Here is a 27,407-nt window from a genome sequence, read left to right on the forward strand (position 1 = left end):
CAACATATAATTGCATAGGATATAAATTACCATCCAAAAGCAAGGAAAGGGAACATAATGAGGAAATACTGGACCAAAGCAAGACCAGAAACCAGCTGGGACACTCGAGACCTGTATCTCCATGTCTGCCATCAAGGCGCCCTTCAGACGCCCCAAGCACTTTCAGTTTTGTTGACTGCAATACACTTCTCTCTCTTGAGCTGGTTCCTCTCCCTGTCAGAACAGATCTCCTCAGCAGGTATCCCCCGGCTCTGGCCATCTCCAACATTTTGGGGTCTCCAAGGTAACCCAGGCTCCACCTGCACAGCTTCACACAATGGCCTTCCTGGGCCTCCATACAGGGACTCTGATGACACATGCCGGCTCAAGGCTTTCCCTAGTTGCAGGAGGAGATTCTGTAACCCCTTTCTTCTGTCTTTGATGCTAAAACCAGAACCACGTGGCCAAAACTGCCAAGCTCTGCTGCTTGCTGGGGCTGCAACACAGCCCCCTCATTGATTACGTCTCCACCAGCTTTCTGGTCTTGATGGCTCCCTTCACTGCCTAAGCTTGACTGTCCTGGAACTTAACTCTATAGACCCAGCTGGCCTTGAACTCAAAGATCCACCTGCTTCTGCCTACAGAGTGCTAGGATTAAGGGCGTTAATTCCTTTCCACAGATTAGAAGCTTATCTGGGTGGGATCTTGCCTTGAGGTCACCACTCCCTTCGTTCCACTTAGCATTAGGAATTCCTTTAATCTGTTTATCTCCTTGAACACTGGATTATAGCTCCATTCCATTTCCTGGTGCCCCTTTTCTCCTCAAAGTGAACATTTTCTATTTTTCCTTACTCAGTTTGCTCCTTTTCACTATAGATCTGCACAAGAGTGACCACTAAGAACCACGTAACAGAGTCAATACTAGGCTTTTTTTGAGATTTCTTCTGCCAATTAAATTAATTTCAAATTCTTCAATTCAGTTTCAAAGCAGACTTTTGGACAAGGGCAGAAAGCAGCCACATTCTTTGCCAGAATATCACAAGAATGGTCTCTCGGCCATGGACTAATATTTTGCTCCTCTGAAACCTCTTGAGCCAGGCCCCCACAGTTCAACTCCCTCTCAGCACCACAGCCTTGCATGTTCCTACTAGGATCACCCATTAAGCCCCACTTAAAGAATTCATCTGCTTTTCTAGTCCAAAGTCCCAATGTCCACATTCATCCAAAGCACAGCCAGGCCTATCAGAGAGTGCCCCGGTCCCTGGTACCAACTTTTATATTAGTTACAATTTTTATGCTGTGAAGAGACACCATAGCCACAACAACTCTTAGAAAGGAAGGCATTTAGTTGGGGCTGGTTTACAGTGTCAAAGGTTTAGCCCATTATCTTCATGGCAGGAAGCATGGCAGCGTACAGGCAGACATGGGGTTGAAGAAGGAGCTAAAGAGTTCTACATCTGGATTTACAGACAACAGGAAGAGACCCATGAGCCACTGGCCTGGCTTGAGCATCTGAGACCTCAAAGCCCACCCCCTAGTGACACACTTCCTCTAAGAAAGCCACACTGACTCCAAGTCCACTTCCTAATGAAAAGCTCTCAGGGAGAACTTTCCCTCGGGATGGAGATCCTCTAACTCCAAAGACCAGACCGAGACACCACAGGATGCAATCAGCAAGAGGATTTGGTTTATTGTCGGGATACACAGGCACAGGCACCTGCGGGCGCTTCAGTCACTCGGGGGACTGGCGCGCCCCACGGAACCAAGGATGGGCTTTTTATAGGATTTTGGGGAGCAGAAGCAAGCATACAGAAGCAGATGCATGGTTACAGGGATATAATTGGTGGATTCTAATATGGCAAGGGTTCAGCCCGGGGGCAAGTTTCCTAGCTACCTTCCTGAAACATAACGGCTGACTCGGCCCCCCACCAGGGTGTGGGACCTCTCCCAGGGCTTTTTTTTCATTGTCAGGTGCTCAACCGAAGTCGTCCTGTTGCCAGGCCTTCAACCAAACACATCCTGCTTGGCAGCCGCTGTGTACTCAGTGTTCTAACCTTTCCCTGAACCAGTCATCTTAAGTACAGCCTTGCAAAATGGCGTTACTGCTGCTAAGCTGGGGTCTTTCACTAATAGTGAATGGCCTATAGGGGCCATTATTCAAATCACCACAATTTGTAAGGGTTTGTTGTTTTTTGTGGTTCCTGGTTCTGCCTCTCCTCCAAGAATGTGTAAATGCTGCCTGTATATCAGCTTGGAGAGGACAGGGTGAGGTTCACTGAACAGTTGAGGTCTGCCCCTTCCCTCCTGAGTGTCAGACAGGCTAGAAGGGGGAATCAGAATCCAAGACAAATGTGTGGTTCCAAGTCTTCTGCTTTTCCCTTCTCAGAGTGCCCAGGCATCACTGCGCACCAGGCTGAAAGAGTCTGGAACAGGCAGGATTCTAGTCCAGTTGGAGTGAGTGCTGGGGGATGTGGGGGAGAGAGAAGGCCTTCTCCAAGAATCTTAGTGTGACAGCTCTTTTAGGTGAAGGCTTTCTCTGAACACCTTTAATGAAGCAGCTCTCTGAGGTGATCTTAGCTTGTGGTGTATTTCTTTATTCAGTCTTGGTTTGAATGTGAAAGACCCCAGCTTAGCAGCAGTAACGCCATTTTGCAAGGCTGTATTTAAGATGACTGGTTCAGAGAAAGGTTAGAACACTGAGTACACAGCGGCTGCCAAACAAGATGTGTTTGGTTGAAGGCCTGGCAACAGGAGGACTGCCGTTGAGCACCTGACAATGAGAAAAGACCCGGGAGAGGTCCCACACCCTGGTGGGGGGCCGAGTCAGTCGTTATGTTCCAAGAAGGTAGCTAGGAAACTTGCCCCCGGGCTGAACCCTTGCCACATTAGAATCCACCAATTATATCCCTGTAACCATGCATCTGCTTCTGTATGCTTGCTTCTGCTCCCCAAAATCCTATAAAAAGCCCATCCTTGGTTCCGTGGGGCGCGCCAGTCCCCCGAGTGACTGAAGCGCCCGCAGGTGCCTGTGCCTGTGTATCCCGACAATAAACCAAATCCTCTTGCTGATTGCATCCTGTGGTGTCTCGGTCTGGTCTTTGGAGTTGGAGGGTCTCCATCCCGAGGGAAAGTTCTCCCTGAGAGCTTTTCAAATGCATACACATTATTTGGGGTGAAACAAGGTTATATAGCTTTGAGGGAGGGATGAAACTATCCAGGGAGGGAGAAAGTCATTGGCTGAAGGCTACTGAGATGACTCATTTGCATGGGGAAGAATTCCAGGTGCTGTGCTATGTGACTGACTACCTATGATCTCCTGGTTGGGATCTGTGCTCTGAGGCACGAATGACAACAGGGAGGGAGTTCCACTCCTGCTGGTCTCACGTTTTTGAGATTTCTGGGGTTTGGACCTGTTCCATCTTGCCAGTTCTGTGCAAATTCCTTTTGAGGCACGGTCCACGTGCCCCGCCGCTTGTTTGTTTGTTCATTTGTTTGTTTTTGTTTTTTTTTTTCTTTATTTCGGAGCTGGGGACTGAACCCAGGGCCTTGCGCTTGCTAGGCAAGCGCTCTACCACTGAGCTAAATCCCCAACCATTTGTTTTTTAATCAACTTGACACAACTTGACATCTGGGAATCAGGAAATTCAGCTGAGAAAATGCCTCATCCCATCCGATTGGCCTATAGGAAGGCCTGCAGGGACATTTCTTGACTAATGATTGATGTGAGAAAGCTTAGCTCACCATGGGCAGATCATCTCTGGGAATAAACAAGCTGACCTGAGCCTGGAGAGCAAGCCAATAATCAGAACTCTCCATGGCTTCTGCTTCAGTTCCTGTCTCCAGGTTCCTGCCTTAAGTTCCTGCCCTGACTTCCCCCAGCGAGGGAGTGTGATTAGGACCTCTGTGCCAAATAAATATTTTTGTTGTATCGCGGCAATAGAAAGTGCCTTATTACTTTTCTATTCCTGAACACACTTTGACCAAGGCAACTTGTAGAAGAAAGATTTATTTGGGGCTCACAGTTTTAGAGGATTAGAGTCCTTGACCAAGATAGCTGGGAGCATGGCAGCAGGCCTGTAGCCAATGGCCCTGAGGCAGTAACTAAGAGCTTATGACTTGAGACAACACCATGAGGTAGAGAGAGAGAGAGAGAGAGAGACAGACAGACAGACAGACTGACAGACAGACTGACAGACAGACAGACAGACAGACATACTGGTAATGGTGAGGATTTTTAAAACCTCAAAGCCCAGGTTTGGGGAATTAGCTCAGTGGTAGAGCACTTGCCTAGCAAGCTCAAGGCCCTGGGTTCGGTCCCCAGTTCCGAAAAAAAGAAAAGGAAAAAAAAAAAAAAAACCTCAAAGCCCATCTCCAGTGACACACCTCCTCCATAAGGATAAGGCCACACCTTTTCATCCTTCCCAAATATCTATATCTGAAGGTAGATCTTTGAAACTAGCACAGACACAGAGCCTGGTAGCTGGGGTAAGAGAGTGGCAGGTATGCAGTTAGTCTGTGAGCTTGTCTAAAGCTGTCATTTCTCCTGATCCCTATTGCTCGATCCAGACAAGGCTGAAGTATGACTATGTACCCCAAGTGTGTCTCCTGTCTTGGGGCACCTGCCATCCTCCTCTCGTGGATTCATGGGACTGAGCCATAAATATGCATATATACTCACATGTACACACACACACACACAGTACTTTTCATAGTGGAATAAATAATATGAATTTATTTTTGTCATCATCCCAAATTCATGACCATATTTCAATGACCAAATAGTTATAGAGATATCTGTTCCATTTTTACATTAGTCACTCTGCCTGGCATACCTAAATACAGCAAGGCTGCTGGGTAATCTCTGGACTCTATCCAAGCTGTCTGGTTATAAAAACAGCACCTTGTTATACATGTACACAAGTGACACAGGGAACCCGTATGCCTGCTCACAAACACCCACATTAGAAGGTCATGCAAGAGGTTGGGGATTTAGCTGAGTGGTAGAGCGCTTGCCTAGCAAGCACAAGGCCCTGGGTTCGGTCCCCAGCTCCGAAAAAAAAGAGAAGAAAAAAAAAAAAAAGGTCATGCAACTGTTCTTGCTCTTTTAACAGTGGTATTGACTTTTAAAATAAGATGGCAGGTTTTAGCTGTTTTGTTTTGTTTTTTTTTTTTTTTTTTTAGAAGAATAAAGTCCTTGAGAAGTATACCAAAGCAGCAGAACCCAGCACTCGGCCCCTGACAGACATGAGCAGAAGTCTCTTCAGAAGGGACGGAATGGAAGGACCAGAGATCCAGCTGACGGCCCTACCATCTTCAGCTTAGAACACATTTATCCAGCTTTGTTCACTTCAGCTACGGGCTCATTCTAAAACACAGTGGTATGTTTACAAAAGTAAGCAATTCGAATTCTCTCCTTCTCTCAGGCTTTTGTCCCATCTTATTCAGCACACTCAGAAACCTGAAGCTTTTACTGTGTAAGCACGTAGTGCTTGACCGAGGGTCATCATCAGCACCAAGAGGCTGAGCTGGCGGAAACAGCACAGCACAGCCAACAGCTAAGAACAGCACTCAAGTTGTCACAGGGAGCGCTGTGTGTTAAAAGGCTGTAATGAAGACGGTGGCATGTGGCCTCCTTAGCCTTAAACACAACCAAGAGTCACTTGGTACCAACTTGGCTGTCATTCCTAGCATGGTTATAACAAGCATCAGTCACCGACTTACTGCATACACATCAGGTGGGACAGGAAAGTTGTAAGTGGCTATAGTGGCTGGTGACAAAAATGCTGTGAGCAACTGCTGACACAACTGCTTAAACACAACATGTCTGCATCAGGCAACAGTGGGAGCCGACAGCCTAGTGCTTCCTTCTGTGCAGTGATAGCGAATGCCTACTGTTTGCTTGTTTTTTTCTGAGTCATTGTAAAGGGTGCTTAAGTTTCCCGTGTCAGGTGACTGTGGGCACCTTCTGTTTCCCTCTTAGTTTTGTTGTGGGAGTCTGGGTGTGGTGGCTGAAAGACTCAACACTTTTGTGGTTCTTTCTGCGAATTCAAGCTAGATGACTATGGCTTTCCTCTGTGTGATATCAGAATACCCACCCATTCTTCCTAATATGTTATGGGAGATTCCCAGATTTTCTTCTGCATCATATTATAGTCAGCACCTACTATAGTCTGTGACAATATATACAATATTTTCCTGTGATTTCTGTATACAATAGCTGAAGATGTGAGTACCTACTCTCCTCTTGTCTACACTCTGAAGACTCTACCTCAGCTCTTTGTGATGTGGTCCTACTGTCTGCCATGTGAGCCCATCTCCAGCATCACTGTTGTATAACAGAGGGTGATCAACTGGGATGTATTGTCAGTCTAGACATAGAGATTACAACTGGGAAGGCATGACATCCAAGAAAGCCACTATCTCTCAAATATTCCAAAACTTGATGCAAACACCCAGTGGATCACCTGACCCCTAGACACTAATTAAACCTCATCATCAAAGGAAGTCATGGCAGGAGCTGAAGCAGGAGCCCAGAGGCAAGAACTCAAACAGGAGCCTGGAGGAAAGCTGACTACTGGCCTCCTCCTCATGGCTTATTCAGCCTGCTCTCTTGTACCATCCAGGACCGCCATCCCAGGGGTGGCATCACGCACAGTGAGCTGGGCCCTCCCACATAAACCATTAATAAAGAAAACGTCCTTCAGACATACCCACAGCTAATCCAATAGAGGCAATTTGTCAATAGAGGAGTCTTCTTCCCAGGTGACTCTCGCTTGTCAAGTTGACAAAAGATACAATCAATCACTATTCAAACCTATAGTAGTAGCATCATGTTGATTAGAACAGTGATTATAAACCCCACTGCTTAGACCTCTGCCACTGCCCATCACCTGTCACCTACATCCACACCGTGTTTGCCTGTGCCAAGCTTGCCCACACCCCTACTCTGATCCAAGCCAGACCTAGAGTTGCATATAGACCAATTTCTGCATCAGTGTTATCTCAACCAGAGACTAGGACTGGAGAGGGCTCTACAGTATTTAATGGGGACCAGAATGCTCTGTGTCAGCTGACTGGAAGGGAGTTCCAGACCAGTGTAATCAACAGAGATGATACTGATGCCAAACTCATTGGTGTGGGCACTGCCACAGTAGGAGTTGCTGGTTCTAGTGCTGGTATTGGGAGTCTTTGGCAGTCTTATCATTGGTTTTGCCAGAGACCCTTGACTGAAGCAGCAGCTGTTCTCAGACGCTCTCCTGGGATTTGCCTTGTCTGAAGCTATGGGTATCTTTTGTTTGATGGTTGCATTCTTGATCTTGTTTCCCAAGTAACAGAAGTTACTGCCTGACATGTTGGCATTCATAGTCATGGATGTGATTCTATGTATCTTGCTGTGACTCTGAGGAGTGTAGCACTGGTGTCATGGAAATGCATGTTACTTCCAAAGTCATTTCATTAAAGATGAAAATTTTAAATTAAAAAAACCCAGCTATTTAAAAAAAGAAAGAAAGATCACAAATGTTTGGTGAAAATGTGGAGAAGCTAGCGCTCTTTTATAGCATGGGTGGAATGTAAATTAGCATAGAAATTAGGCTTAAAAAATATGCAGTTTCCTCAGAAAGTTAAAAACAGAACATCCATGTGACCCTGCAACCCCATTACAGAGTCCATATGCAGGAGAACTGTATTGACTGGTTTTATGTGTCAACTTAACACAAGCTGAAGTTATCACAGAAAAGGGAGTCTCAGTTGTGGAAATGCCTCCATGAGATCCAGCTGTAAGGCATTTTCTCAATTAGTGATCAAGCTGGGAGGGCCCAGCCCCTTGTAGGTAGTGTTGTCCCTGGGCTGGTGGTCTTGAGTTCTATAAGAAAGCATGCTGAGCAAGCCAGGGGGAGCAAGCCAGTAAGAAACATCCCTCCATGGCCTCTGTATCAGCTCCTGCTTCCTGACCTGCTTGAATTCCAGTCCTGACTTCCTTTGGTGATGAACAGCAGTGTGGAAAGTGTAAGCTGAATAAACCCTTTCCTCCCCAACTTGCTTCTTGGTCATGATGTTTGTGCAGGAATAGAAACCCTGACTAAGACAAGAACTAAGATCAATGGAATGTTGGTGAGTGACAGAGAATATGCAGCATGTGTAAATACAATGGAATGTTCTTCAGCCTCAAAAAAGGACAAACTCCTGTTGCTTGTGACAATACAGATAGTATTGGACATGGCAATTTTTAAGTGGGATAAACCAGGCACAGAAAGCCAGGCACCACATGACTTTACTTGTATAGAACAGAAAGAGCTGGGCATGGTGGTACACCCTTCAATCCCAGCTCTCAGGAAGCAGATCTCTGTGAGTTCAAGGCAGCCTGGTCTACATAGTGAGTTCTAGGACAGGCCAAAATACATAGTAAGACCCTGTCTGGGGAGGGGGTCAGGGGGAGGTATTTCATAGAAGTTAAGAGTGGAATGTTGGTTTCCACGGTTTGGGAAAGTTGAGGTAGCGAGGGATGAAGAGAGGCCGATCAACAGGTGCTAAGTTACCTTTGGGAGAAATAGCATTTTATGGTCTATCTCACGGTAGGTTAAAAATGATTTTCATTGTCAGGTTGACTGGATTTAGAATCACCTAGGAGACACACCTTTGGGTGAGGGTACCTCTAGAGAAGTTTACCTGGGAGAATATTCATTTTGCATGGTAGGAACTTGGATCTTGGGCTGAATAAAGGGTGGGACCAACTAAGCACCAACTCTCACCTTCCCTGTTCGTGACTGTAAATGCAGTGGTTGACCAGCTGTCTCTGCTCCTGTAGCCATGCCTTCTCCACAATGATGAACTATATTTCTTCTAACCATGAGCTAAATAAACCTTTCCTTCCTCGAGTTGCCCTTGGTCTGATTTTTCTCATAGCAACAAGCATATTATTATCTGCAGCTTTAAAGATGCATCATATGTTTCAAGATAACCAGAAGCTAAAATTTGGAGTGTTATCACTACAAAGCATGTGTCATTCCAAAAATAATGGATATCTTAATCATCCTGATTTCATGTATAGACATTAAAATATTATACCCTACCCTGCAACTATGTGTTAATCAAAAGAAAAGACTTTCCAATATCAATTTACTTCATGAAGTTATCAATTTAGTTTTTAAGTCCATTTGTGTTTTGCCTGCACATATGCCTGTTTACCCCTACAGGCCAGCTGACTTACATGTTTTGAGGGAGATTGAGAGAAGTATGGCAGCCTTTATAAAGTCACCCACTATCGCGGTGTCTTTGTACAGCTTGGGTCCCAGAACCCTGATTTTGGGCAATGAGGGAATGAAGAAAAGACAGACACATGGACACAGAAAAGCTGGCACTGGGTGGTCTGATGGAGAAGCCCCAGGAGCCCAGTGTGTTTATTATATGCATTTGAATGGGGGCGGGGTCATTGCATACAACTGAAGCACGGTGAGATGGGGTTATGACATCCAGACAAACAGGAGTTACTATAGACAGCTGAGAGGGATTCAGGCATAGCTAATCACAGCAGGAACAGTTGGGGAGCAGGCAGGGGAAGCTGTGGTGGCTGTTTTCTTCACTCGGTATCAACGCCCACACAGAGCAACGCTTTGCCATCACTCTGGGCACAGCCCTGGAGAGGCCTTGCCATTTCCCTTAGGTCTAAGGCACCGGGGGCCTTGACATGGCTGGGCCCTTATCAGGCAACACACATTTACTCAGGACGTTACTCATCCCCATCTCCTACCTCTTCTGTTCTCCCAACCAGCATCTGTATAGCTGGATCCTTCTCTGGCCCAGTGGCAAGGCCCTATAGTTCTCTGGTCCCACGTTTGACATTTCTTCCTACAGATGCCTTTTAATTTTTTTCATGTTATATGGTAGAGAATTTTCTTGGAAAAACTCTACAGGAATAATTTGTACTTTGTAAGGAATATAGCTTAATGACCTGAGGTCATTAAGGGGTCAGGTGTCCTTCTATGTCTCTATATCATTTATCTGTCTGTCTGTCTGTCTATCTAAGTTTCAAACCTAGGACAAAAGGCTGAGATGCCTTCTATTTAAAATATCAAATTGGATCTACCTGCCAGGTTCTCCCAGCATCCCTCAGTCACTACCCATTACAGGGTATGGCGGACTTACCCCACCCTCGACCCTGAACTCTCCAGCCTGGGCCTGGGCTAGCCTTCGCCTAGAAGCTCTTCCCTATATAATCCAGGTTACCTGCTCATTTTGTGCCTTTGACCTCCTGGTTGATGCACCTGGTTTCTCTTTTTCCCCCTTTTCCCTCCCCTATCCCTCTTTCACGTGGCTCAGGGTCATGACCTCTCTGGACTCTCCCAGATGTGTTTGCCTCTGCCTCTGCTCTCCCCTTCTTGGACAATGAACTTTCTCCTCCACTATACCTAGGAGCAGTCTTGCCCTTTCCTCTTCTTTTTATTTCTTTGTTGACGTTGCTGTTGTTCCTTCACTGCCATCACCTACTTATTTGTGAACCCAGGACTTCACATATGCTAGGCGAACACGGTGCTACAGAACCATACTTCAAGCCACAGGAAGTGTCATTTTATAGGACAAGATACAAAGGTATCATTTTCCCTATTTAACTGCCATCTTTGTCAAGGTCACTTGGGAGCGTGACAGTCTTCAGAATCATAGATATAACCAGCATAAGAAACTATTTCTCTTTGGCTTTGGAAAGAAAATTTCAAACCATTCTCCACTAAATTAACCCCACTTGAACCACTAGTTTCGAAATTCTCCAAGTGGACTTCCTTGTATCTAGATGTTTCTAAGAAGCAAAGGGTAAATAGGCTTTTGTAGTTCCTGCAACCCAGATTCGCCCCATCCTGGGGGTGAATCTTTCAGCCAGTCCAGTTGGTCTTTCGCTGGCCTTTCATCATTCCTTTAAAAGTAACTCATATTTTCCAAGCACCACACAGTAACTTAGTAACACAAAGAAATCACCCGAGTTTGAGCACTGGAAAGCAACAGTTCCTCTTTACTGTCACCCCACAGGATGGCTGTCCTCAGTGCTTACCACTTTCTTTTCCCCAAATCTTGAGAGGGAAACAGTCCCAGAGCAGTTGGGGAGCTGGCTTGACAGTTGGCTCTTGTGTTATTTATTCCAAGTTACAAAACACCTCAACCTTTGGTCTCATTTTCATCCGTCAGTGTCTCCAAGAAAACCACACCAAGTCTGAAGCACCAGACTGAGTCTATCAGAGAGGTTTGAGTAGACTTGAACATGATTTTCCAGAGTGTACCTTCTCTGATTATCAGTCAACATCCCATAATACAGTCATTGGTCAAGACAAGTGTGTAAATGCCATCAACGTGTCCTGCTAAATGCATAGCACAGGAAACTCTGGGACAACTTGCACAGGTAAAATGTGAGGGAGACTGGATTTTGTTAATAACTAAAATATAGTTGAGATCCTCAACTTATCCAGCATTATTTTAGATTATTAACCATTATGCCATCTGTGAAGGAAAAACTAAGAAAGCCTGTGCCTACCTGACTTACAAGTTACATGCTAATTCTATAAAATCCGAGTGGAAACTGATTACTTACCTCAGCCACTCAGAAACCACACTGATGAAATGATCCCGATGAGGGCCTGAGCTCTGTGGAGGTGGAGAGATTTAAACTCCCATTTTGTGTAGGGCAAGACAGACAGTGAGTTCCCGGCTTCTCCAGCGAGAAAAGGCTCTTTGGCTCAGGTTTCTGCCCCTCCTGTAGCAACAGGCGAATCTAAATTTACCCAGTGACTTCAATTGTTCAGACTCTCTTAAAACTGGGAACCAATTCCAGCCGGCAGCCTCGGGTGTGCCAAATAACAAGCCAGAGCCAAACAGAATCCCAACCACTGGGGCAAAGCCAGCACCTCAACATGTAACCCTGGGCCACTTCCTGAGAAGCTTTGGGCCATCTTTGGTGAATTCTAATGTCAAGCCTCACCTCAATGACTTAGAACTCGCACGCAGCACTCAGAACTGGGGCTTCACTGCTTTATGGGTTCCCTGTCCTTACCCAGAGACAGAAAACTATCCGATAACAGAAGGTCTGTCTTTGGAAACTCTTTAAGCCCCACCCTAAGTAAGAAACTGTATTATTCGAGAAGAAACTTGCATTGTGGTTACTAACAAGAAACAGAAGGTACATAAACATTACATATTAAAATGATGACAGCTTTTAATAATGTATCAGTTTAACACATTGTGTGAATGTAACCGTCTGATGCTGAATGTCTTTAAAAAGATACTTAGATCATATAATTTTTATCAGGCATAATATATCAACTTTTTGAATCATAATAATCTTTTATTTTGAGTTCTTTTCATGCTGCCTGGAAGCATGAATTAAAATGGACTAAATTACACAACTAGAGATGTATATCTTAGCATCAAACCTTGCCTAGAAGAGACAACTGCACAAGGATGCACACTGTTAATTCTAACTTTCTCCTTGGGACACTCTCCTCTTGCTGCTATTTGCATTGTGACTTTGTAACAGTTTGTAACTGTTTGAAACTTGATGCGTCTCTTACAGGAACAGCTGCAGGCCTTAAATTAAACCAGGACAGTTTCAACTAATCTTATATTTATAGGGCACTTAGAACCCTTTTCATAGATCTGCTACACACAATTTTGTCCACTGTGACAATTCAAAATGACAATCAGAGTATAACAATCAGTTATTAACCAAAAAATGTTTAACCTCTTTGTAAGTGATGCCACCTTGACCATGCAGACTGATGGAAAAACACAAGTTTGAAAGTCCTGATTCAATATTCTGATTGAAATGTGACAGACACTCTGAAAGGTTTCGATGTTGCTCTTTTCACAAAATTCACAAAATGAATTTGTAAGCACGTTCTTGTCATTGGTTCACTTTTTGATGCCAGTCAACCATTGTGTGCGTTTCCCACTCACATAATTTCATACCATCAATGTCAAATCCAGTACTCTGAGCGAAACCGACTCAAGCACGTCTCCGCTTTTATGGGTTAATTGAAGTGATTATGACAAGATCTTCAGTGTTTCAGATGTAGTTCTAGCTCAGGTTTGAAACTCAAGTGTGATGTTGTTTTCAATAGGAGGAAAGCATTTTAAAGATAGAAATGACCTTAAAGTAACTCTAGTCTAAGTCCAAGTAATGTGTTCAAGCTTCCATGGCTAATGAGGCATGAATAGAAAAGACTAGAAAGTCTGCTAGCCTTCCATACCGATTTGGTACTCTGCATACCCATGTGACCCATGATTATGTCATACTTCTGTGGTCTAGCCTGGTGTCATCGCATTTTCCCCATTTTCTTGCACTACACTGTGGTGCCTACAGTCTCTATCTGGGTCCCCCTCTTTCAAGTTTTCTCAGTGTGAATAATCAAAGGTTTGGGTGGCGATGTCACCGGGAGGACTTAGATTCTAACACTCAACACATCTAAAAGAAATCAAGGTGCAAACTGATTAATGAAAACGGGCTTATGTCGTGAGTATGCTGTGTCAGAAACAGGCAGACACGTCTGTGTCCTTCCACAATGTCCGAATGTATTGTTATCCAATAAATACTGAAGGTAAGGAACTTTCACTGGCTTCAATTTGCCAAGTAAGCTCAATGTACTTGGCAGGGATCCAGAGAAAGATAAACTACTCTCAGTCTATCCTGTTCACAAGTTCCTGGGTCTGTCTTCCTACCGGGTTTTAATATGTGCAGCTGAGCCAGTGTAATGCAACGTTTTCTCTTTCCAAACTTAACTATTACTGTTATTCTCAGATGATACTTGATGTGCTACACAGTAAAAAAGAAAAGGCACACCCCCCCCCCACTTCCCTCATTACAGAATGGCTACAAAGTATCAGAAAGGTCACGGCAGAGTTCAAGGAGCTTAGAAGAGGACTGAGAGGCAGAACCAGGGAGTCAACCGAGATGAGTTAGGAGCAGTCAAGACAACCAGCTATCCTGGAGGTCTGCTGGACACTGATGCGACTGGGGAAGAGCTGAGCCCAGACTCAAGCGTTGATTATAGCAAACAGAAGCGGTGTGTGTATGTGTGTGTGTGTGTGTGTGTGTGTGTGTGTGTGTGTGTGTGTAGCTGAAGAGGCAAAGGACAGGTCTAGATCCAGATGAACAGATGGACTGACAGACAAGTGGCAATTCAAGCAGGCTGTGTTAACAGCTTAACCGTGGACGCTAGCTGCCCTGAAATCCCTGGGGCAGTGGAAACTCTCTGCCTGTTGGTCTCTTGGTGCTCACACTTGGAGGTCCGGTAACAGGTTGCTGGGCCATCACCATCTCAGTGTTTCGGGTCCTCTGCTTGTGGGGTCCAGGGAAAGATGTTCTACTCTCAGTCTACTGTGTTCACAAGTTCTTGGGTCTGTTTGCCTGATCGGGTTTTAATATGTGCAAGTGCGCACACGGCCCCGTCATCTTGCTAAATGCATAGGACACTGCAGTTCCATTTTGAACTGCTAACTATATAAGGTAGTATCTTTTGACTTTAGGAACGTAACATATATCTGTCGGTCTGTGTGTCTGTCTGTCTTACAAACTGGACAAATGAGGTTGGAGGTGGCGTTGAGAGCATATTGCATAAACTGATGGCTTTTTCTTTTTAGATTGTACTTGTCCTCAGAAGAGCAGATTTGGGTCTGTTTTGAGGATAAAGGATGACTGAGTCCACAACTGGATAGGCACATAACCAGCACCATTTTCCAGGCACACCCATGCAGCACAGACTGATCAAACACTGATTTCTAGAAGAGAGTGCCACATATCAGCTTACCAAGGTGAATTGAGATTTAGGAGCACATGACGGGGTTGGGGATTTAGCTCAGTGGTAGAGTGCTTGCCTAGCAAGCACAAGGCCCTGGGTTCGGTCCCCAGCTCCGAAAAAATGAAAGAAAAAAAAAAGAAAGAAAGAAAGGAGCACATGGCATCTTAAAATCTTATCAGGAAAAACAGGCCCGAGGACTTAGCTCATCAGGCTGAGGAAAGGGTCCAATTCTCTCATCCTGGCTCCGTAAGGAGGAAGACATCTTTGGTGTTTTGAATAAAATCATAGATCCATTGGGGGTGGCACTATTAGGAGGTGTGGCCTTTGTTGGAGGAGGCTTGTTACTGGGGGTGGGCTTTGCAATCGCAGAAGTCAATCTCTTTCCTGCTGCCTGTGGATCAAGATGAACTCTCAGCTCCTCCAGCACCATCTGCCTGGACACTGCCATGTTTCCCACCTTAATGATAATGGACTCAACCTCTGAAACTGCAAGCCACCCCAATCAAATGTTTGCCGTTGTAAGAGTTGCCATGGTCATGGTGTCTCTTCACAAAAATAGAACCCTAAGTAAGACAAAAGTGAAAAGGAATTAAAGAAAAGCTTAGGGCCAGGCCTGGTGGTGCACACCTTTAATCCAGGAACTCAGAAAGTAAGAAGACTAAGTTCTAGGCCAGCCTAGTCTGCAGAGTGAGTTTCAGAACGGCTAAGCTTAGGCTGTGAAGGAAGCCATTGAAAACAAAGCTGATAAAGGTGTAATTGAAAAAGGTCCAGGTCCAGCAAGCAGCAGAACTTGGCAACTTTGGCTAATGGCTCTGTCTTTAGAATCAAGGATAGAAGAAAGGAGTTATAGACTCTCCCCCCACAACTAGAGAAAGCCTCTGAGGCCAGGTGTATGTCAGGGGTTTCTCTGAATTGAGGTCTAGAGTGGCCACTGCATGAAGCTATGAAGGTGAAGCCTGGGTTGCCTTGGAGACCACAACGTGTTGGAGGTGCCAGGCCCACATCTAGCTTCATCACTGTGATGGCCCCACTCACCTGTTGGTGCACCACTATCTGTGTGCATTAAGGACCACTCACAGAGCACACCCAACTCTTCAGGGTCCATCTTGCTTTAGTACCCACATCTGATGTGGCTTGAGTTGTCCCCTGCCTGTTTACCTGTCTAACCTGCCGTTCACCCACCAAATATTGGTTCACCTGGACCCAGTCCTGTCCTTTCTCCTCAGTAGCTGAACTCAAGTCTACAAGTCTGCCCTGACCCTCTAGGCTGACTTTGCAATAGACTGAAGCAGAAATGCTACCCCACTGTGGACGCACCACCTAGCATAGGTTGAAAATATCACAGCATGCGGTGTATGTTTGTGTGTTATTGTATGTGTGTGTATGATATGTACATATGTACCTGTGTACCTGTGTGTATACATGTGTGCCAGTGGATGTTCATGCACATAAATGCACATGCATGTGGAAGCCAAAGGTTGACCTGAGGGATCTTTCTTAGTCTCTGTCCTTCTATGTCTGTCTGTCTGTCTGTCTGTCTGTCTCTCTCTCTCTCTCTCTCTCTCTCTCTCTCTCTCTCTCTCTCCAGGCTTTCATGGGACTGTGGTTCAGGAATAGATCCATGTGAGAATTCTGAGTGCTTGTGAGAAAACTTCAAGAAAACAAGAATCTTGGGACTTAGTTTCTTCAAAACACAGAATTGTTCCTGGAGTATGTTTTCCTGCTCGCCTCGGATGTGGGGGATGGGTGAGCTTACTTCAGATACTCATTATTGCCTGCTGGTGTCATTCAATTAAATGTTTATGGCTCTATGGGAAAGCATGTCTTTGCCGTGCGTGTGCAGCTTGTCCTTGTAAGTACATTATATTCATGTGAGTCTTCTTAACCCTCAGAGTGTAAATTGTCTGATGTCCTGAATAAATCTGAATGAATGAATTGGCTCCACTCTTCCTAGTCCCAAAAGCAGTGACCGGATTCTCACTGAACCAGCAATTCATCCCACACCATTTATCTGCTTAAAGCCCTCAAAGAGTCTTGAAGATATGGTACCAACTTTTTAAGACACATGCATTCCTCAGTGTTACCTGATCTCATGCTGATTTCTATTTAGCTTGCTGGTCCATGTGATCTCTGTTACATGAAATTATATGAAGCGAGGAAGACAAGTGGAGGCAGAACCTGAGGCAGTCTCCAGGGTGAGAATGGACAATGACCAAAGGGATTATTCCTATTTTATCTCTATTGCTTTAATAAGATATCCTGACAAAAATCAACTTAGGCGGGAAAGAGTGTTTTTTAGCTCACAGTTTCAATTTATTGTCCATTATTGTGGAGCAGTCAAAGAAATAGGAAGTTGAAGCAGCCAATCACAGTATAGCTACATTCAAGGGCAGAGAAATAAATACGTATATGCTCACTTGGGCTCAACTAATTTTCTCTGCGCTTATAAAGTTCAAGAGTCTGTTGAAGATGTGGACAATGAGAAAAGCTGTTTAAAGAAGGCGAGGTATAGGATAGCTCTGTGCCTCTGGTCAGTTCTGCTAAAGAGTCCACAGTGCTCTAAAATGCACAGTTTTGAGAAAAGAGTTGGACAAGCAAGGTGTGATTTAGGCAGGAGGCCACAGCTCAGGGGCAAGAAGGCTCTCGAACTAATACAGATCATAGCATAGAGATGGGGTAGGCAGTGAGTGGCAGAGCGAGCTGGAAGCTGAGTAAGGAAGAATGCTGGAACCACCCTCAGAGGTCCATCAAAAACACCTGCCTGCCATTCCGCCAGACATTCTGTTGTTTGGTATTGATGAAGTCCTGTTCTTTAAAGTCTCCTAATTGCTCTAAGGGCCAGCCAGGGTCATCCGCCACTGCTGTGAAACATTGTTGCCCATGGGAAAGAGCAGGTTTAACTCAGAGACAACTGAAGTAACAAAGCAAAAGGTTCACCTCTGTCAGGGAACGTCCTTCATCTTTCCTACGATTCCTTTTCCTCAAGGGTGGTTGGCTCTCTGCCATCAGCTAGCTCAGTGCCAGGGAGAATATATTGTGGTCTGGCTGGAATTTTCTTCATGACCAGACTCATTGCATTTGCTGACTTTTACTTCTCTCTTGGCCATTCCCCTTCTTTGACGAGTGTTTCCCCGTGGCAGCCAGAGTGCCCTAGAGACAGACGGATTCTCAGCGTGGCTCCTCATTTGCTGTCTCCTAGACATGCTGCTGCCAGAGCTTGAATCTCACTCTCAGTTCTGTGTCATAAATAGCCATTCAGACTCCACACAGAGCAGGATGTGCCCTTTCCCTGTGAAGGGCATCGGCTGCCATCTTTGAAACCTGTTGTAGGTCCTTGGCTCCTTGGCCACATACCCTCTCAAATGCTAGTAGTTTTGTCAGCTTTACTTCTCGGAATTGGTTTTCTCTGTTGCTTTTGAATGGTTTCCTGACGTCTGTGTGTAAACAGTTTCACACTGTGGATCCTTGCTGGAAGACTGATGACCCACATTTCATTGCAGGGGTGAGTGGGGCCTCCTAGGTGTTCGTCTAAGCTACCTAACAGCCCTTCTCTGTGCTCTTTTCTGGAGCCTTCCTCTCGTAGGAATAATGGGTTTTCACGAAGTTTTAGATGCCTGAGGCTGCGTGATCTATAAACAACCAAATATCCTTTCTCATGGTCCCGGTATGAGAACAAGATGCCAACGTGTTCGGGTCCTGGGTTAGAAAGGTGGCTTCTCATTGCTTCTTGAGGAAGAGCAAAAGGTCAAAGGCTTCCTCTGGTCCCTTCAATCAGAGCACTCATTCCAGAGGGGTCTATCCTCATGGCCTCTATACCAGCTAAAGATCCACCCATCTAGCTGTACCATACAATGGAAGGAGTGAGGTTCCAACCATGCACTCCGGGAGAATAAGTTCAATGCACAGACACGATGATCTCACCTCCAGGAAAGCCCAAGAATAGCAAAGAGTTGAGAGTGAAGTGGTGGTGATCATTATACACACCCCTGTGCACCAGACCTTCAGGGTGCTGAGTCCTCACTGTCTCCTGCCCCCATGCTGGGCAACAGATCACTCTCTTGGGGATACCATTCTCTTCAGCTCCCCTTTACGCCCAGAAGTATGACTGAAGGCTTTGTCAATTTTGACCTTGGTTTCAACCAATAGAATGTAGTATTTGTTCTGCATTCCCATGGTGACACCTATGAGGCCTCTTTCAATAAAATGATTATGTTTAAAAATCACATCCAGGCTGTGCTGTGCAGGCACATTGCCACTGGTGGTTTCCAGTAATACAGATTCAATTTCTCTATGGGGAAGGCAAGGGACAAGTTCTCTAAGTGGCCATACAAGAGACCTGTGTGTCTGAATCCTCTCCCCAGGACTTCACAAGTTTTCTTTCTTTGGCCTCAGATCAGCTGGGTTTCTCAGGAAAGAGTTCTTATTCCCTGGGCCGAATCCAAGTGCGATGTGTTTTGATATATTCCTGGCATTAGGAACATAAATGGGACCATGAATAATGTCTGTGTTCTGTGGAACATCAGACAATGAATGTCCCTACTATGTTAAGGTCAAACTGCTTCAAAGCATCCCCAGAACATACCAGATTGCAACTGGTTTCTAAGAAGATATTTAAGCTTGCCAACAAACTTCCAGGACACAGCCAGTTATTGGGATCCAAAATATACACCAGGAGGAATATCATTCCAAGTATTTTTCTGTTTATGTCATAATTAAAAGTAAAATCCACCTGTTATGGAAAGAAAAGTCTTTTTTGCTTTAAGAATTCAACATTCATCAAAAGTCTTAGTTTGGTTCTGTTCTCCAGCTTGACACTCTCCTCAGACAATATAGGCACTTGTTGTTTGCTCAATAACTAGCTTGCAGACAATGATGTCATATCCCTTTATTTACGCCCTTTCACTTGTCAAAACTGGCTTAAAATGTTCTTGCTGAAATGTTTCCATATTATACTAAATTATGTTGGTTATTATTTTTTAAAAATTTACACATCAGCGTTGGAGAGATGGCTCAGTGGTTAAGAGCACTGACTGCTCTTCCAGAGGTCCTGAGTTCAATTCCCAGCAACCACATGGTGGCTCACAACCATCTGTAATGAGATCTAATGCCCTCTTCTGGTGTGTCTGAAGACAGCGACAATATACTCATGTAAATAAAAAAATAATAAAAAAAAATGTACACATCAACATGGCCTCAGAGAGACTGACTTAAGCTTTCCATCACTAAGCTGATGTAGGCTGAAGATCTCTAATGCAGGTGTCTGAAACTCATAATGATCCAAAATCAAAAACTTTTTAGTGTCCATGTATAGCAGTAAGTCTGGTGCTTTGTGAACATTGTGCCTGTCAAAGTTTGTATCTTGAGTGTCCCCTGGGACCCACAGGTTAAAGGCCTCATTCTTCACTTGATGGGGAGATGGTGGCACTTTTAGGTGGTGAAGCTCGTAAGAGGGAAGTTGGGCCACTTGCGGACACACCTTTGAGAAGAATATTGGAACCCCGACCACTCCCCCTTTTGCCTCCCAGCTACCACAAATTGAGCAGCTTCTTGTCACGTCCTCCTTGCCAGAGCAAGGTCTGAAAGTCTGGTCCTAAATAAACCTTTCCTCACCGTAAGTTACCTCAAGCATCTTGTTACACTGATGCAAAGCTGAGCGACACAGTAGGCAAACTTGCTTTCATGGACAAAGTAACTTAAAACATTCTATCAGGTTACCTGCAGACTGTGTGCAATGTGTCTCACATCTAGACTTGGGTCTCATCCTCAAGATGTCTCTATGTATATGCAAATATTCCAATCCTACCTCCTAGAAAGCCCCTAAAACTATTCTGGTCCCACTGTCTGGGAGAAGAGATATTCAATCTGCAGCTATCTTTCCATTTTCTGTCTCCGCTGAGCTAGTCTCCTGTCTAGAGAGTGTACAGTTCTTATCCTAAACAAAGTGATAAGTAGGTGCTTTGGGGTCTCGCTATCCTCTCACACAGACTGCAATGTGAAGAGGGGGCAGGCAGGGTTGGGCAGAGGGAGCTGGATGCTGAGTCAGGAAGACTTACCCTCAGGAATGCACCAACCCCCTGCCTGCAATTCCTGCAGACATTCTGTGGTTTAGCATTCTGAACTCCCTGAGCTCTGCATTCTTTTCACCCTAAATGATTGCGTTGCAGAATAAGGCATTAGACTCAGTGGTTACTGGATGCTACACACAAATCCCGACCCTGGTGTGGCCCTTACATGAGGCTCACACATGCAGAGCCACCTTTGTCATCTATGAGATAGACGCTTACCCTCAGGGGTGTGGACGTTAGAGGACAACTTGCAGGAGTAAGCTCTTTGCTTCCATTTGTGGATGTGTGTCAGGTTGGTCTGGGGCTGCTTGCACCAAATGCTAAACTCTGTACCCCAAGATCTGGTTGCTCCAAGACAAGGGGATCCTCACGCATACCAGCTTTTGTTGTGTAAACCTTGCTCCCAGGTTATCTGTGATTGGTTAATAAAGATGCCTACAGCCTGGGATGGGCAGAAGAGAGAGGGACAGAGCAAAGCTTCCTGGGCTTGGAATCTCAGGCAGGGACCATGAAGAAGAGAGAAAGAAGAAAGAAGTCGCCTTGGGGTAGGTGGACAGTGAGTGCATAGCCATGAGAGACGGCCTGGTGGAGTAAGAGCTGCCCAGACAGAACACAGTAAATGATATCTTGGTTATAGTCAGGGAAGTAGACAAAAAGCATAGAGGATTGATATCTGTCCAGCTCTAGTGCTTTAAGGCTTATTGTAAATGTAAAGATTTTTGTGTCTTTTATTTGGGAACCACATGGTCCATATGAGATAGAAACCCCCAAATAATATTTTCCACAGCAAACGTGGATCCGGGATCAAACACTGTCACCAGGCTGTCTGCAAGCATGTCCTCCTCTTGCTTCTTCCGCCCCGTGTCCCTGGATGTGAGGCCTCTTTTCTCTTGATCAGGATGGATTGATTACTAGCACTCATTTACACAAGAAGAATGTCATTTGTCTAGGATGCTATGACATGACAGGAGGCTGCTTTGGTACCCACTCTGAAACTTACCACGGGCTCTGGCATAGCCTTCTACATATTATCCAGGGGTCAAAAGCCCAGGGTATGGGACATGTGGATGAAATACAACAGCCTCACTATCTGGTTTCAGGGAGAGGCTGGGGCACTGTGATCTACACCTCATCTTCTTCCTGCACGTACATGAGAGGTCATCCGAGAATTAATTGATTGGATATTTACATCGAACCATTCAGACCAAGGGAGGTTTGTAAAGAAACAGAGCCAAAGGGCTAGTGAGATAGCTCTATAGGTAAAGTGCTCACTGTAGAAATCTGATTACCTGCAGTTGATTCCCGGAACCCAAGCAAAGGTGAAATACAGAACCGACCCCTGAAAGTTGTTCTCTAACCAGGGCACACACGCTCCCCTTCCCTACATGTATGTCGTATACATACCATGATGATGATGGTGGTGCTGATGGTGATGATGGTGATAGAGGTGATGACAGTGATAAGGTAATGGTGATGATGATGGTGATGGTGGTGATGACGGTGATAGTGATGATGATGGTGATGATGGTGGTAATGATGGTGGTGGCGGCGGTGGCGGCAGCAGCGGCAATTATACGTATTTAAAATATTTTACAGGAACTCCTGAGGAAAGAACTGAAGTGTGCCCAGGAGAGCCAGGCAGGAGGGTGGGAAGTGCCCAGCAGTCCTTTCAACTGTTTCCAATTAGTCTAATATTTAATTTGGTTTCAGTCCTCCGAGGGGATGCTCAGGACTGAGACAGCCCAATTTAAACCTCAGCATGTGCACAGGCATGGTTTCTGAACACTTCACATTTGCTGTCTCCTCTCTCCTCAGGTCACCGACTACAGTGAGTGAATTATTAATCTTAGAAAGGGGGGTCAGCCAGGTGCGGTCCCTTTTTTTTTTTTTTCAGGGACAAATCCATGAGAGCCATAGATTTGAAAGGGGACCTATGGCCTCAAGCAGTTAAGAAGCATTGAGTTGATATTCCTGCTTTTCCCTCTCTCTCCTTCTTTAACAGGACATTTCCCTCAGGTACAGCAAAACGACATTATAAAGCACAAACTGGAATGCAGTGACGTCATTTCCTAATTAAGTGTCACATCCAGGAGAGTGACTTTTGAAAGTACCTCAAACCGGGGACACCGGAAGAGAAAACACACCAGGGCCAACACCAGTCCCGTTGGGTTCACGCTCTGTAAATTCAGCTACAGGAGGAGCTAAGGAAATGGACATTTTAGGATACAGTGTTTGCACAGGTCACATTCTACGACACCATTCCAGAAAAGCAACAGAATTATGTCCACCTTTTTGTTTCAGTGGAACTGTATCTGCCACACTTAGCCTACAGTACAGGACTTCAAGCCCTGTGGGACAGTCTAACGTGGCTGAGGTCTAAATGATGTCTGCTAAATTAAAGAATTCCCAAGCTAACAAAACACTGCTAATTCAAATGTAAAATGTGTGTGTAGTGTGCCTTCTTGTGTGAACTGAGTTGTTAAACTTTGTTCTCTGAGTGGTATTTTGACAGTTTTAGTAAAAAGCAAAGTTTTTGGTAAACACTAAAGTTTGTTTTCTCCACTACAGTTGGCTGTGGATTCCTGAGGTTTCACTCAGTGGATCATCAGGAATGTCTCCCCCAGCCCCTCTCCCAGGCTAACGTTTCTCATAGACCACAATGGTGGTTCAGAGCCCTCTCTGCATGTAAGTGCCACATCAGCTAGGATTTGCGTGTAGCACCCACTAACGTCTAATGTCTTCTTCAAGACATCATTTAAGGCAAAAAGTATGCAGGGCTCAGGGAGTTCAAAATACTCCATGTCAACATGTGATTTTCAAAGTTGACAGGAGCTCCCAGTGTGGAGGACACGTCTCTCAGGCAGCCGCCACATTTAGAGGGATACATTGTTAAAAAAGGAAGCTCCCACACCTGGCTGAGCATTCCCGTAAACTCTCCCATCTCTCGAGTGTGTTTCTTCAGACTGACGGTGTAGGGTACTGTTGGTGGTTTACTCAGGAAGAGTCACCCACACAGTCTGCCGGAAATACAGTTCTGCACTTTACAGGTTTGTCTCCTTTCAGAAACATCAAGACTGGGTCCTCACTATGGGATTTAGAATATCACTTGAGGAGTGGTTGTTTCTCTGATAAATTGAGATCACACTGATGTTTGTAAAACTCGGGATGTCTATCTAATAGGATTCAGAAGCAGCATGCATTCCTAATGCAGCATGCAAATACATAAGCGCCAACCTTTCGAGGTAACTGAACACGGTTGGGAGACGTTATTAAGCCTGAGATATAACATTGGTCACCAGCGTTTTGGGGACACTGGTTTCTTTCCAAGACCCCAAAGCAAACCTGCGGAACCTTTGCGCTTAGTGCAAACTGCTTACCCAAAGTTACCTGCGGGCTCCTCTGCAAATTCACGCACAGAACAGATTCCCTCCATTGTCTCACAGTACTCAGCACTCACACGGAGTTAAATCTCATCTCTGAGTGTACAGCAGACAGCAGTCTTCAGGCAAAGCAAGGCCTCGGCTAAACTTCACTGCAGCCCTCCCAGTTCTCCGTAGAGGAGCGGGTTGTGCAGCCCAGAGAGGAGGGGGCGTCGGGGCGGAGGCAGAGGTGGACAAGAGGTCCTAGGAAGGCTAAAGCTGGACTGGAGCCTTACCTTGGTGACCTTGATTAGAGAAGAGAGCAGTTTGTGCTGAGCGACGGATGGTGGCCGTCCACTTTACGCTGTTGTGCTTTGGGGGTCTGTGGTGCAAACAGCCCTGAATTCCCCTGCTTTCCAGACACAGACACTTTCTTGCTCCGGAGCAACCTGGACTTCGGTTGGCGCCTCCCTGCCCAACATCTACGTTGACAACTCTGCTCCAGGTAGAGTGGTCCCCGATGCCGGTGTACACATCCCAGAGGTGCTGGTCACAGCTTCCCCAGGACGGGGGATATGGGGGGGGGGGGTCACTGCACACCCTGGGAACCCAGCCGCCGTCACGAGTCGGTAGCGGGACCCATCACTCTTTTTCTGACCTCCACGCTCCTATAAGTCCCAACAGTGCACACGGCCGGCCTGCGCCCCGCCCGCGACGACCCCTCCTCGAGGATGCTGCGAGTAGCTCTTGCAGATTTTCTCAGCGCTCCCCCTACCCTAAGAATCTAAGCGCCTCCTCCAAGTGCTTCCCTCAGCCACTCTGCATCCCTCTCTACCCGGGCCAGGACCCCAGCATCACCTTTCACCCCCTCTACGCTCTCCACGCCTCTCAGGAATTTCTGCGTCTGTGCACTGACTCTTCTCTCTAGGTTATGCAGCCTGACTCCTCAGCTCCTAGTGTTGGGGGCATCAGGCCTCCCACTGCCTGAGCCTTAGCTTAAGTCCCTGCAGCGGCGGTGACTCAATTTGGGGGCTTGCAGCAAAGAGGACCTGGAGCCATCCGGGGTCCCATCTCAGCCGGGTGCAATGACCGGTGGCACACCCCCCCAGGTTATCTGGGTTTTAAGGGGCTCAGGTGCAGAAGGGTTTTCTTTTGCGGTCTTTCCCAGGCTGCTCTCTCCAGAACTTCCTGCATCCGCTTAGCTCGGTTTACGTTCCTTCTTTAGCGCTCCTTCTGACAAGCCATCGGAAGATGCCCCGACGAGTGAGAGATGACAGTGGCAAAGGTTTGACTGCTCAGCCAGTAGTTGGAGGAGCTACTTTATTGTAATTTTCTCCAGGCAGGAAGGGATGCTGTGAGCTGTGATTAGCGCCTGACTGTGTTGTTTATTTATCTGTGACACCCGTTGGGGGGCACCACAGGACAGCCGGGTGCCGTTAGCAGTTTCCTGCGACTAGCCTGAATGTGGGAAGCTGCTCCACGAATGCATGTGAGACACTGATCATCACACGCGATCCCGGAAGGTGCATGCTAGAGAGGTTTATGATTTCAAGTGAGAGAAAAAAATGCTCTCTCCAAAGCTACTGGTGACATTTGAAATGTTTCTCTTGTGATAAAGTGGAAATGTCTACCCTTTGCAGCTCAAATGTTTACAATTTTTAGATCACAGTTTAAGAAATTCAGTCGGTTTGCTGAAAAAGTCCGGTGAACAGCTTCACTGTAGCGATTGCGCAAAACGTTCGGTCGGTCAGCAAGACGGTCTGCTTTTGTTTCATTTATTTTACATCTCCATTGCAGCGTCCCCTCCCTCCCCTCCTCCCACCCCTCCCTCTCACCCCGCCCTCCCCAATCCTTCCTCCTCTTTCCTCAGAAAAGGGAATCCTCCCATAGATATCAACCGGCCCCAGCATATCAAGTTTCTGTAAAAGTAGGTGCATCGTCTCCCGGAGGCTAGATAAGGCAGCCCAGTCAGGGGAAAAGGATCCGAAGAACAATCCCACCCCCCCACCCCCCCACCCCCCAGGAGTTTTCAATTCATTCCAGCATTATTGGGCCATCTATGTCTGACATTTGAGGCAGAACTGTGGGGTAGAATGACCATGTGCTGGATATTGGGGGGATTATTCCTGTATAAGAAAGTAATGTGCCTTCCAACTCAGCTGCAGTGGGTGACAGGAACAGGTGTGTTACTCATGGAGGTGGGAGGAGAGGCTATGGTACTGTGGGGGTGGGGCATGGAGGTGGGAGGAGAGGCTATGGTACTGTGGGGGTGGGGCATGGAGGTGAGGGGAGAGGCTATGGTACTGTGGGGGTGGGGCATGGAGGTGAGGGGAGAGGCTATGGTACTGTGAGGGTGGGGCATGGAGGTGGGAGGAGAGGCTATGGTACTGTGGGGGTGGGGCATGGAGGTGGGAGGAGAGGCTATGGTACTGTGGGGGTGGGGCATGGAGGTGGGAGGAGAGGCTATGGTACTGTGGGGGTGGGGCATGGAGGTGGGAGGAGAGGCTATGGTACTGTGGGGGTGGGGCATGGAGGTGAGGGGAGAGGCTATGGTACTGTGGGGGTGAGGGAGGAGATGCTATGGTACTGTGGGGGTGGGGTATGGAGGTGAGGGGAGATGCTTTGGTACTGTGGGGGTGAGGGAGGTTGGGAAAGAAGAGGACGCCTGTGCTGAGTGGCCAAGGCAATGTATCAGGGACTGTCACATCTGTATATGGATTTTATGCTCCAAGTTGGTGGGTTTTGATTTCAGAGTCAGGTTCGGTGTGAAGAAGCAAGAGTCTGGAGTTGGGAGATCATTTGAACAAGCCTGGAGGGCTGCCCCACCCCTCTTATTCTTTAGTTGAAGGATTTAAATGACCTCATTTAAAATTCTAAATCTCCACATGTTTATATAAAATCTTCCACCCCAAATTTGGTTGATTCACTCAAAAAGCAAGCTGTATGCTCCTCCCCAACCCCACTGGCTGCAGCACACAGGAGAGCAGCCTCCCCCCAGCACACACACACACACACACACACACACACACACACATCACCTAGGGAAGCACAGTAGAGCTGGCCCTGGTGGGGGGGACACAGGTGAGGCAGCCTCAAGGCTATAAACATGGGTAGCTGGCCGTGCCCCTCACCTGGGCAGCATGGGGGAGCTGGCCCGGATGGTGTGAGCATGAGAGAGCTGTCAGCCTGAGCAACTCAGCTACTACCCCAGACCCAGATCCAGGGCT

General features: G+C 46.3%; 1 protein-coding gene, 1 long non-coding RNA gene and 1 pseudogene across 4 annotated transcripts in view; 1 reads left to right on the top strand and 2 right to left on the bottom strand.

Moving 5' to 3' along the window:
- Sgcg (sarcoglycan, gamma) overlaps positions 1 to 11,641 on the bottom strand; it is a 46,476-nt gene extending 34,835 nt beyond the window's left edge. Inside the window, 1 exon segment of the mRNA NM_001006993.1 lies at positions 11,555 to 11,641. The gene's annotated coding sequence lies outside the window, so the exon portion shown is untranslated.
- Positions 5,800 to 7,310, top strand: LOC103693662 (ATP synthase F(0) complex subunit C3, mitochondrial pseudogene; annotated as a pseudogene).
- Positions 11,642 to 17,045: 5,404 nt separating the features above from the next.
- LOC120097004 (uncharacterized) lies at positions 17,046 to 25,636 on the bottom strand. Of its 3 annotated transcripts, XR_015638837.1 has the most exons (6): positions 24,477 to 25,636; positions 24,209 to 24,320; positions 22,226 to 22,423; positions 21,822 to 21,961; positions 19,339 to 19,485; positions 17,046 to 19,221 (listed from the first exon to the last, which is right to left on the bottom strand). It is a non-coding gene; the product is annotated as an uncharacterized LOC120097004 (long non-coding RNA). The 3 variants fall into 3 exon arrangements; XR_015638836.1 differs by lacking the exons at positions 19,339 to 19,485; positions 24,209 to 24,320 and having other exon boundaries at positions 24,477 to 25,608; XR_015638835.1 differs by lacking the exons at positions 19,339 to 19,485; positions 24,477 to 25,636 and having other exon boundaries at positions 24,209 to 24,324.
- Between the last annotated feature and the right edge of the window lie 1,771 nt (positions 25,637 to 27,407).

Source organism: Rattus norvegicus, chromosome 15 (genome assembly GCF_021556685.1).
Source record: "Rattus norvegicus strain SHRSP/BbbUtx chromosome 15, alternate assembly SHRSP_T2T, whole genome shotgun sequence".
Classification (NCBI taxonomy): domain Eukaryota; kingdom Metazoa; phylum Chordata; class Mammalia; order Rodentia; family Muridae; genus Rattus; species Rattus norvegicus.